This window comes from Ictidomys tridecemlineatus, chromosome 1, assembly GCF_052094955.1.
Source record: "Ictidomys tridecemlineatus isolate mIctTri1 chromosome 1, mIctTri1.hap1, whole genome shotgun sequence".
Taxonomy (NCBI): domain Eukaryota; kingdom Metazoa; phylum Chordata; class Mammalia; order Rodentia; family Sciuridae; genus Ictidomys; species Ictidomys tridecemlineatus.
The window spans coordinates 194,581,104-194,589,280 of record NC_135477.1 but is presented as its reverse complement, the minus strand read 5'-3'; the positions used below and the strand labels follow the sequence as shown (position 1 = coordinate 194,589,280).

General features: G+C 45.8%; 1 pseudogene; it reads left to right on the top strand.

Annotated features, from left to right (window-relative positions):
* The first annotated feature begins 3,968 nt into the window (after window positions 1–3,968).
* Window positions 3,969–6,046, top strand: LOC144366731 (potassium voltage-gated channel subfamily A member 5-like; annotated as a pseudogene).
* Window positions 6,047–8,177: the final 2,131 nt, after the last annotated feature.

Here is an 8,177-nt window from a genome sequence, read left to right as displayed (position 1 = left end):
TGTAGTTAGTAGTGTTAGTTGGCTTGTAGCATTTCAGTGCAGTTTATTACCAGGACTCTCTCCAGAATCCCAGGGCAGCACCAATGTGGCTCCCATGGCTGTCAATCACTTCAAGGAGGAGGGGCAAAATTCATGTTTGACAGGTAAGAGATGAATGGCATAATTAAAAACAAATATTATTTTTTTGCCTCCTCCTTGACTCTTTAAATTCTGTCTAGAAATGAAAGGTTTCCTGTTGAACTGGGTGAAAATCCAACAGGTCTTCATGTTTTTGTTTGATTCTGATATAACAAACAGAGCTACAGTAACTTTAGGCCTTACAAACACTAGGAATTAAATTGCACAACTCAGTATACTAAATTATTGTTTTACCCACACAGCTGTTTTTATCTACACAATTGAGGTGGCTTATGCAACAATAGATAATACAGTGATTTCATATATATATATATATATATATATATATATATATAAACAAAGGGCCAGAGAAAATTTAATTTACCACTTAGCCTATTTGGCCATTCAAATGAGTCTTCATTATTTAAGTGATTTCAGAAATTACCCTTTATTCCTGTCCCTCAGTTTCCCCTTCCTCCTTGATGCAACAGGTGAATTTCTTTCTCTTAGTTCAATTGCATTCCACACATATTTATTGAAATGCATGATGTTAATTCAGCACCATGTTTGGTGTTAGAAGGAAAATCAGATAAGTAAAGAGTAGTTCCTGATTTTATGATCTCTGTCTTTGTGTATCTGTCACCTACTGTCCATTTATTTATTGATACACAAATAGATGATAGATAAATAGGTCAGCAGGTAGACAGATAGATTAATGGTGTGGAAGGTACCAGTTATAGATAAGATAGATACATACATATCCACAAAGATTAAACCAAAGATATATTCTAATAGGAATGAAAGGAATAGGGTACAAAATGAGCAACTGGAAGCTAAAATAAAACCATATGGTTTTATTTAACAGAGAAATAAGCAAAGAATCTGAATATAGAAGAAAGAAACTATTATGCCATCTTGCTGGGGACATGGTGAAATGTGATGGAGCAGGCTTTTCATGACTTTATGTTCATTTTTCTCTCCGACTCAGTCTCACAAAACTCTTCCCTGGCCCTCTGTGTCAATGACATTAGCTTTCTTTTTGTTCCTCAAGGCAACCCTGTCCCTTCCTCTACTGGTGTCTCAGGACACACTCTTCCTTCCACCGGAAATAGCTTGTCTTCCCCATCACAACCTCAGGAAATCTTCCCTGAGCCCTAGGTAGAGTCAGGATCCCCACTATTCTCATAGTATTCCATATTCTAGTTGGTGCCAATCATCAAAACTGTAATCAAACAATTAATTTAAGATTAGATGCTCTGTGTCTTTTGCTTTCCCTAGGATGTACCATCTAGGGAAATGAATCACATATATCTTGGTCATCATGGGCTTGTACGTATCAGGTACTCTGTAAATACATTTGGAATGGATAATTAACTTGACATTTAGGATTCCTTCTCCTCTTCCTCTTCTTCCTTTCCTTCTCCTCCAGCCCAGCTCTCTCTCCCTTCAATACCTGTCTTAAAATCACTCTTTTTCTCTTTGGTTCTGTATTCCTTCCAAGTTCTCCTATTATATGATAGGACCAGTCCAATGAATTAACAGAAGAACTCCCATTTGTTCTCCTCAGTGCATGTCATTCTAGGAACATATCTAGAAATGGAAAAAATGCTAGAAACTTTGGATCTTGTCTGAGAAGAGGCTGATGGTCAGATCTGTAGATAGGAACAGCAGTATCACCTGGAAGTGTGTTTGAAATTAGTCTAAAATGCACACCAGAGCAGACTCTGCATTTTAACAAGATCCTGAGGTGATGGTCCACCTTTAAACACTACTATAAAAGAACATATTTTCTAGAACTAGATGTGTAGAAAAGAAGGCAGGTTTCAGTTATGTGATGTGTCTTCTGGGGAGAAGATAAGAAATGGAATGCAAGAGGTTTATTGGAAGATGATAAAAGACAAAAGTGATAGGAAGCAGAATTCCTTAGGTAAAGCATTCAAACAATGATGCTGATCCAAGACTTGGGAAAGGAAAGAGAAGCCAAAGACAGGTTGGAAAGGGTGAATCTCAGAATAAACACAGATCTCAGTCTTGGCCGACTCAATGGGGACCTCCAGAGCAAAGGTTACTGTTAGGGGAATTTTGCATTGGGCAGAAATGGCCAGGTCCTTGCAACTCTTCTGTGCACAGTCATTGGCAGAGGGCTGCCTGGGGGTTGGGGGGGGAGTTGGGTGGGGATCGAGACCTCTGCTGGAAAGCTGAGACAGAGTGAGAAGGTGCTAACAGATGGAAGTTGACAACTAACTGCACTCCTGCAGCTGATAACCAAGTTCTTTGTTAAGGGAGATCTCCATGGCTGCCAATTATGACATGTGAAGGTAATTTTGCAAGAAACTTGGGAGATATAGTAAAAGCACAGGAAGCCAATTTAAGAAAATACCACATTAAAGGAAGCCTGACTTCAGTGCAGGACTGTTTATGTTGTATTCTGATTCTTCAGAGAACAGTCTTCCCCAAGGTGCCTAGAAGACAAGAGACTCCAGAGACTCTTTCCTTTGGGAAATCCAAAGGGGATTAATATGGCATTTACAAGATGCTTGAGTTAGTAAACAGGACACCATGGTCATGAGTGTCTGACCTCATCCTCCACAAGCTCAGCAGAGGCAGACCTGATGCTGACTGGCAACTTTAAAGAGCCACAGAAAACAAAAGGGGTTTTCAACAAAAATTTGTACACCCAGAACCAAGTTTCTGATCATCCCCCTGTGTAGATAAATTCATAGATCAGAGGCTGTAACATCCACAGCTATAAATCCCCGAACAATTACAGGAACAAAAATAGACAATCTAATGAGATATTCAAGAATTTATTGACTATGGTCATTTAAAATCAAGAATCTGTAGGCTGTGTCTGGAACAGCCAGACATTCCTGGAAAGATTTCCCTTGGTTTGAATCCCCAGCTTCGCCACTTTCTAATTTTGAGATGCTGGGCAAATTAGCCAATCTCTCTGTACTTCTGTTTCTTCATTTATAAGATGGGAACAAAAATAATACTCGCAAAATAGATTGCTGTAAGAATACGTGAGTTAATATTTGTAAAGCACCAAGAATTGGCTGATACATAGTAAGAGCAAAGTAATTCCCTCTCATCATCCACCCTTCACTCCATCTCCCTACACCATGCCCCATGCAGTTGCTAACTATAAGGTTCACCAGGCAGGATCAGTCCTCACCAGGATTTTTAAGTCCTTCCTTCCCCTCCTGTTATGATTTTTGTAAATAAGATTTGGTTGAGAGGGCTGATGGGTTGTGGCAGGGTTATGGGACCAGACAGCTAATCTCATGATGAGGCTGCCAGCCTGGAGCTGCCTTTGGATCTGTCCTGGAGACAGATGAGTCTCCATATATATATTTCAAGGTCCATAGCTTTGCCGTGCCCCCTCCTGTCTGTAACTCTTCCCCAAGAAAATATCATTATTCCTCCAAAAGGAAATATGTATATACACACACACGCAACTGTTGTCTCCTTTCTCCTACTTCGACTCAGCGCAAAGCTTAGTGCTTTCATAGCATGATAGTTGATTTCCCCTCTGGGTCCATTCGGCTTTCAGCGGGTTCCCAGGTGAACTGAAATGCAGAGCTGTTCTCATCTGGTTGCCCTGGGAGTTTCTGTGGTCTCAGTACAACCCGTTCCTCTCTGGCGCAGCTCCTTCCCTCTCTTCCACCCTCTGCGGGTGTGGGGACCTTCTCGCCCCCCTCCTTTCTCTAGCCCAGGGCCCCAGCTGCGCACTCTTGGGAGACACCCGCTGCCACATACTCTGGAAGTGAAGCTGGAGAAGAAGGCGGGGGAGGCACAAAGGGTGGAGGCCGTGCAGCAGCACAGCCAGAGGGGCGGCTGAAGGTTGCATCTGCTGGAAGGAGGCTTTTCAGCTGCCTGGTAACCGGCTGCCAGAACAGAGAGAGAGGGAGAGAGAGGGAGAGGAGCATAGAGCAGGGCAGCAGCTCTTGACGTCAGGACCAAGGGAGAGGATCCTGTCAGCAACCCCAGCCCGCCCCAAAGCCAGACCAGCGGACTGCGGGAGAGGAGCCGGACAAGAGGTGCAGGCGGAATCTGAGTGGGGGGCACAAAAGCCCTTGGCTAGGGCGCAGCATGCCCCCTGCTCCAGGGCCATGGAGATCACCCTGGTTCCCCTGGAGAACGGAGGTGCCATGACCATCAGAGGAGAAGGTGAGGCAAGAGCAGGCTGTGGTCAGACCACCGGAGGAGAGCTTCGGTATCCTCCTATGGCTGGGCTTAGCGATGGGCACAAAGAGCAGGCTCCAAGGGGGCGCAGCACACAGAGGGGCACGGACCCAGGAGGGCAACCTTTGCCTCCGCTGCCTCAGGAACTGCCTCAGCCTAGAGGGCCCACTCCAGAGGATGAGGAGGGAGAAGGCGACCCCAGCTTGGGCATGGTGGAGGACCAGGTACCAGTACTGGGACCGGGGTCCCTTCACCACCAGAGAGTTCTCATAAACATCTCTGTGCTGCGCTTCGAGGCGCAGCTGGGCACCTTGGCTCAGTTCCCCAATACCCTCCTGGGGGACCCAGCCAAGCGTCTGCGCTACTTTGACCCTCTGAGAAATGAGTACTTCTTCCACCGCAATCGGCCCAGCTTCGATGGCATCCTCTACTACTACCAGTCTGGAGGTCGCCTGTGGAGGCCACTCAATGTCTCCCTAGAAGTTTTCGCAGATGAGATCCGCTTTTACCAGCTGGGGGACGAGGCCATGGAGCGCTTCCCGGAGGACAAGGGCTTCATTAAAGAAGAGGAGAAACCCCTGCCCCGTTAACCAATTCCAACGTCAGGTGTGGCTGATCTTTGAATACCCGGAAAGCTCTGTGTCTGCACGAGCCATCGCCATCGTCTCCGTCTTAGTCATTCTCCTTTCTATCATCATCTTCTGCTTGGAGACCCTGCCTGAGTTCAGGGATGAACGTGAGCTTCTTTGACATACCCCGGTGCCTCACCAGCCTTCTGCCCCCGCCTCAGGGACCAATGGCAGTGGGGCCATGGCACCTCCCTCTGGCCCAACAGTGGCCCCACTCCTGCCTAGGACATTGGCAGACCCTTTCTTCATTGTAGAGACCACGTGTGTCATCTGGTTCACTTTTGAGCTGCTTGTGCACTTCTTTGCCTGTCCCAGTAAGGCAGAGTTCTCCAGGAATATCATGAACATCATTGATATTGTGGCCATCTTCCCCTAATTCATTACCCTGGGCACTGAACTGGCAGAACAACAGCCAGGAGGTGGAGGAGGGGGTGGCCAGAACGGGCAGCAGGCCATGTCCTTGGCCATCCTCAGGGTGATCTGCCTGGTCCGGGTGTTCTGCATCTTCAAGCTCTCGAGACACTCCAAGGGGCTGCAGATTCTGGGGAAGACCTTGCAGGCCTCCATGAGGGAGCTGGGGCTGCTCATCTTCTTCCTTTTCCTTGGAGTCATCCTCTTTTCCAGTGCTATCTACTTTGCAGAAGCAGACAACCAGGGGTCCCACTTCTCCAGCATCCCTGATGCCTTCTGGTGGGCAGTAGTCACTATGACCACCGTGGGCTATGGGGACATGAGGCCCATCACCGTGGGTGGTAAGATTGTGGGCTCTCTATGTGCCATTGCTGGGGTCCTCACCATTGCCCTGCCTTTGCCCGTCATTGTCTCCAACTTTAACTACTTCTACCACAGGGAGACAGACCATGAAGACCAGGCAACCCTGAAGGAAGAGCAAGGCAACCAGAGACAGGGGTCTGGACTAGACTCTGGAGGCCAAAGGAAGTACAGCTGGAGCAAGGCTCCCCTCTGCAAGGCTGGGGGGTCCTGAGAATTCCGACAGTAACCGAAGGGGCAGCTGCCCCCTGGAGAAGTGTAATCTCAAGGCCAAGAGCAATGTTGACTTGCTGAGATCTCTGTATGCCCTCTGTCTGGATAGCAGCTGGGAAACAGACTTGTAAAGGGAGGCAGCAGATTGGGGAACAGGGGTGGCCTCTGAAGCTGGGGATTTACTTTATACCACAGAGTATTCCAAGTCCACCTTGTTACGGAAACCTGTTTTTCTCTTCCTTCTACCCTATAACTCCCCATTTTCCCTCCTTTTTCCATGACACCAAGGGTCACCTATTTTTAAAAAGTACCAAATTCCATGACGCAGGAGCTGTTGAAATGGTGAGCGCTGTGAGATGGATGTATTTTAGCCAGTTTCCTATACCCAGCAGAGGGATAACCCAAACAAAAATGACTTTAAATAGCTCAGATCCTAAGAGATTTTGTAGCTCTCCCCATCCATGTGTTCCAAATTTGTTTTACATATTATTATATTTGTGTATAGGAGACAATGTTATTTTTATGGCTGGTGAGTAAATTTTTGTACTGTAGTTCAGAGGGAGAATATTTGCATTTATTCCCAAGATATATGTTGAATTTATGGAAAAGAGTTTTTTGATGTTTTCCTGGGATACTTGGAGCCAGAGATCCTGGCATGGCTGTTTCTTCAAGTCTCTCTCTTTTCTGGGATGTAGTATGGGTGCTTTGTATCTAGGGTAAGGAATGTTCTGGAAAAAAAAAAACAGATCTGACTTTTTCTGTGAGCCTTAAGTGATTCTTATAACTTTCTTTGAAAAACATTCTAATGGTGTTAGAGGAAGACTTCTGATAATCCATTTTCCTTATTTTTAATCCCAGGAAATAAATTGTGACTTACTTGGGGCAAGTGTTAGTTTTTTTTTTTTTTTTGAAATTTTAGATAATAGTCTGCCACTTGTTGTTTCTGGTTTTGGAGTCAGAGCAAATGCCTCGACTGGGGGTAGAAGACTTGGAAAGCTAATAATGGTTTTTCTGTGCCTCAGAGGCGATGGTGGGTAGATTCTGTTTGTTTCAGGCTGCCTTTGACACAGACACACTGCAAGGTGCTGTGTGATGCGTGGTATCAGACATCCCATCAGTATGGACTGTGCAGGGGGCTAAAAGGAAGAGGATGGTGAGTACACCCCCAACCCCACCCCAGTGGTTCCCTGGGGCCGGATTTCTGAAGTGTCCTTTTCTGCAGGTTTTAGGACTTCCTTGGCACTGCTCTCACTAGCTCTGAGAAACAAATCTGATTTCCACAGGCATGAAATCTGTTCACAAAAGCGCAGATGAGTGTGAAAGTCACACAGGGAACAGTGCCTGATGCTCACTGCCCTATGGCACTGCAGAGGAATGAGCAAAGCCTTTATGGTGGACAGTAGCAGCAAGAGGCCAGGGGAAGGATTTGCCTGTTCCCATTAATTCTGGTTTTGACAGGTTGTAGCCTTCCCTGAGCAATCCCTGAACTCAAAGCAAATCCCTTTGTTTCCTTTATACTGAGTGGCTGTGGCAAAACATGACAATAGGAATAACCCTGGCTACAATTTCTCTCTAGGTCTATATATCAGGATTCCTGCTGCTGCTTTTCCTGCTGGATAATCCAAAGACTGGTTGTTTTCCAGTTTTAGCAAGGAGGGCCTGTGACCTATAATCACAGGTCCTCTCCTCAAGAGTGGGCTTATTGACTGATTCTGAAGGTGTGTCCAGGTGGAGGATCCACTAACTCCATGTCTGGGAATTGTGGATTTAAATAAGATACAAGAATAAAAGCCAGTGTCTGTGAATGCCCGAGTCATTTCCACTCAAGAGCTATTAACAGCGATATCGGGCAGGCAGGGCTCTGTTTGTTTGTTTTTTTAATTTCATGCTAAAGCAAAGGAAGAAGAACAAAAACACTCTATTTATTTCTAATTTACAGTCTGCCTGAAAGCAGGGCATCTTGCCAAAACTCAATCCCACTCGTCTTACCTTCAAACCCTCTATGTCTTTAAAACCAGTGCTTGTGGTTTAGCACTGACATGGCAATTGGGACTGACTGATAACCTCTAGACCTCTACCCTCCCTAAAAAAAACAAAACCCATGTCACCACCTTCCATCTGAAGGGCCCTTCTTTTAGGCTTAAGTAACGCAGAGCACCGAGGTCCTGTACCTGTCTGTGTACCTGACTAGGTGTTGTTCCATTCAGATGGACTGCTGCATCTTTAGATGTCCAATGCGTGGGTATAATCTTATACACATCC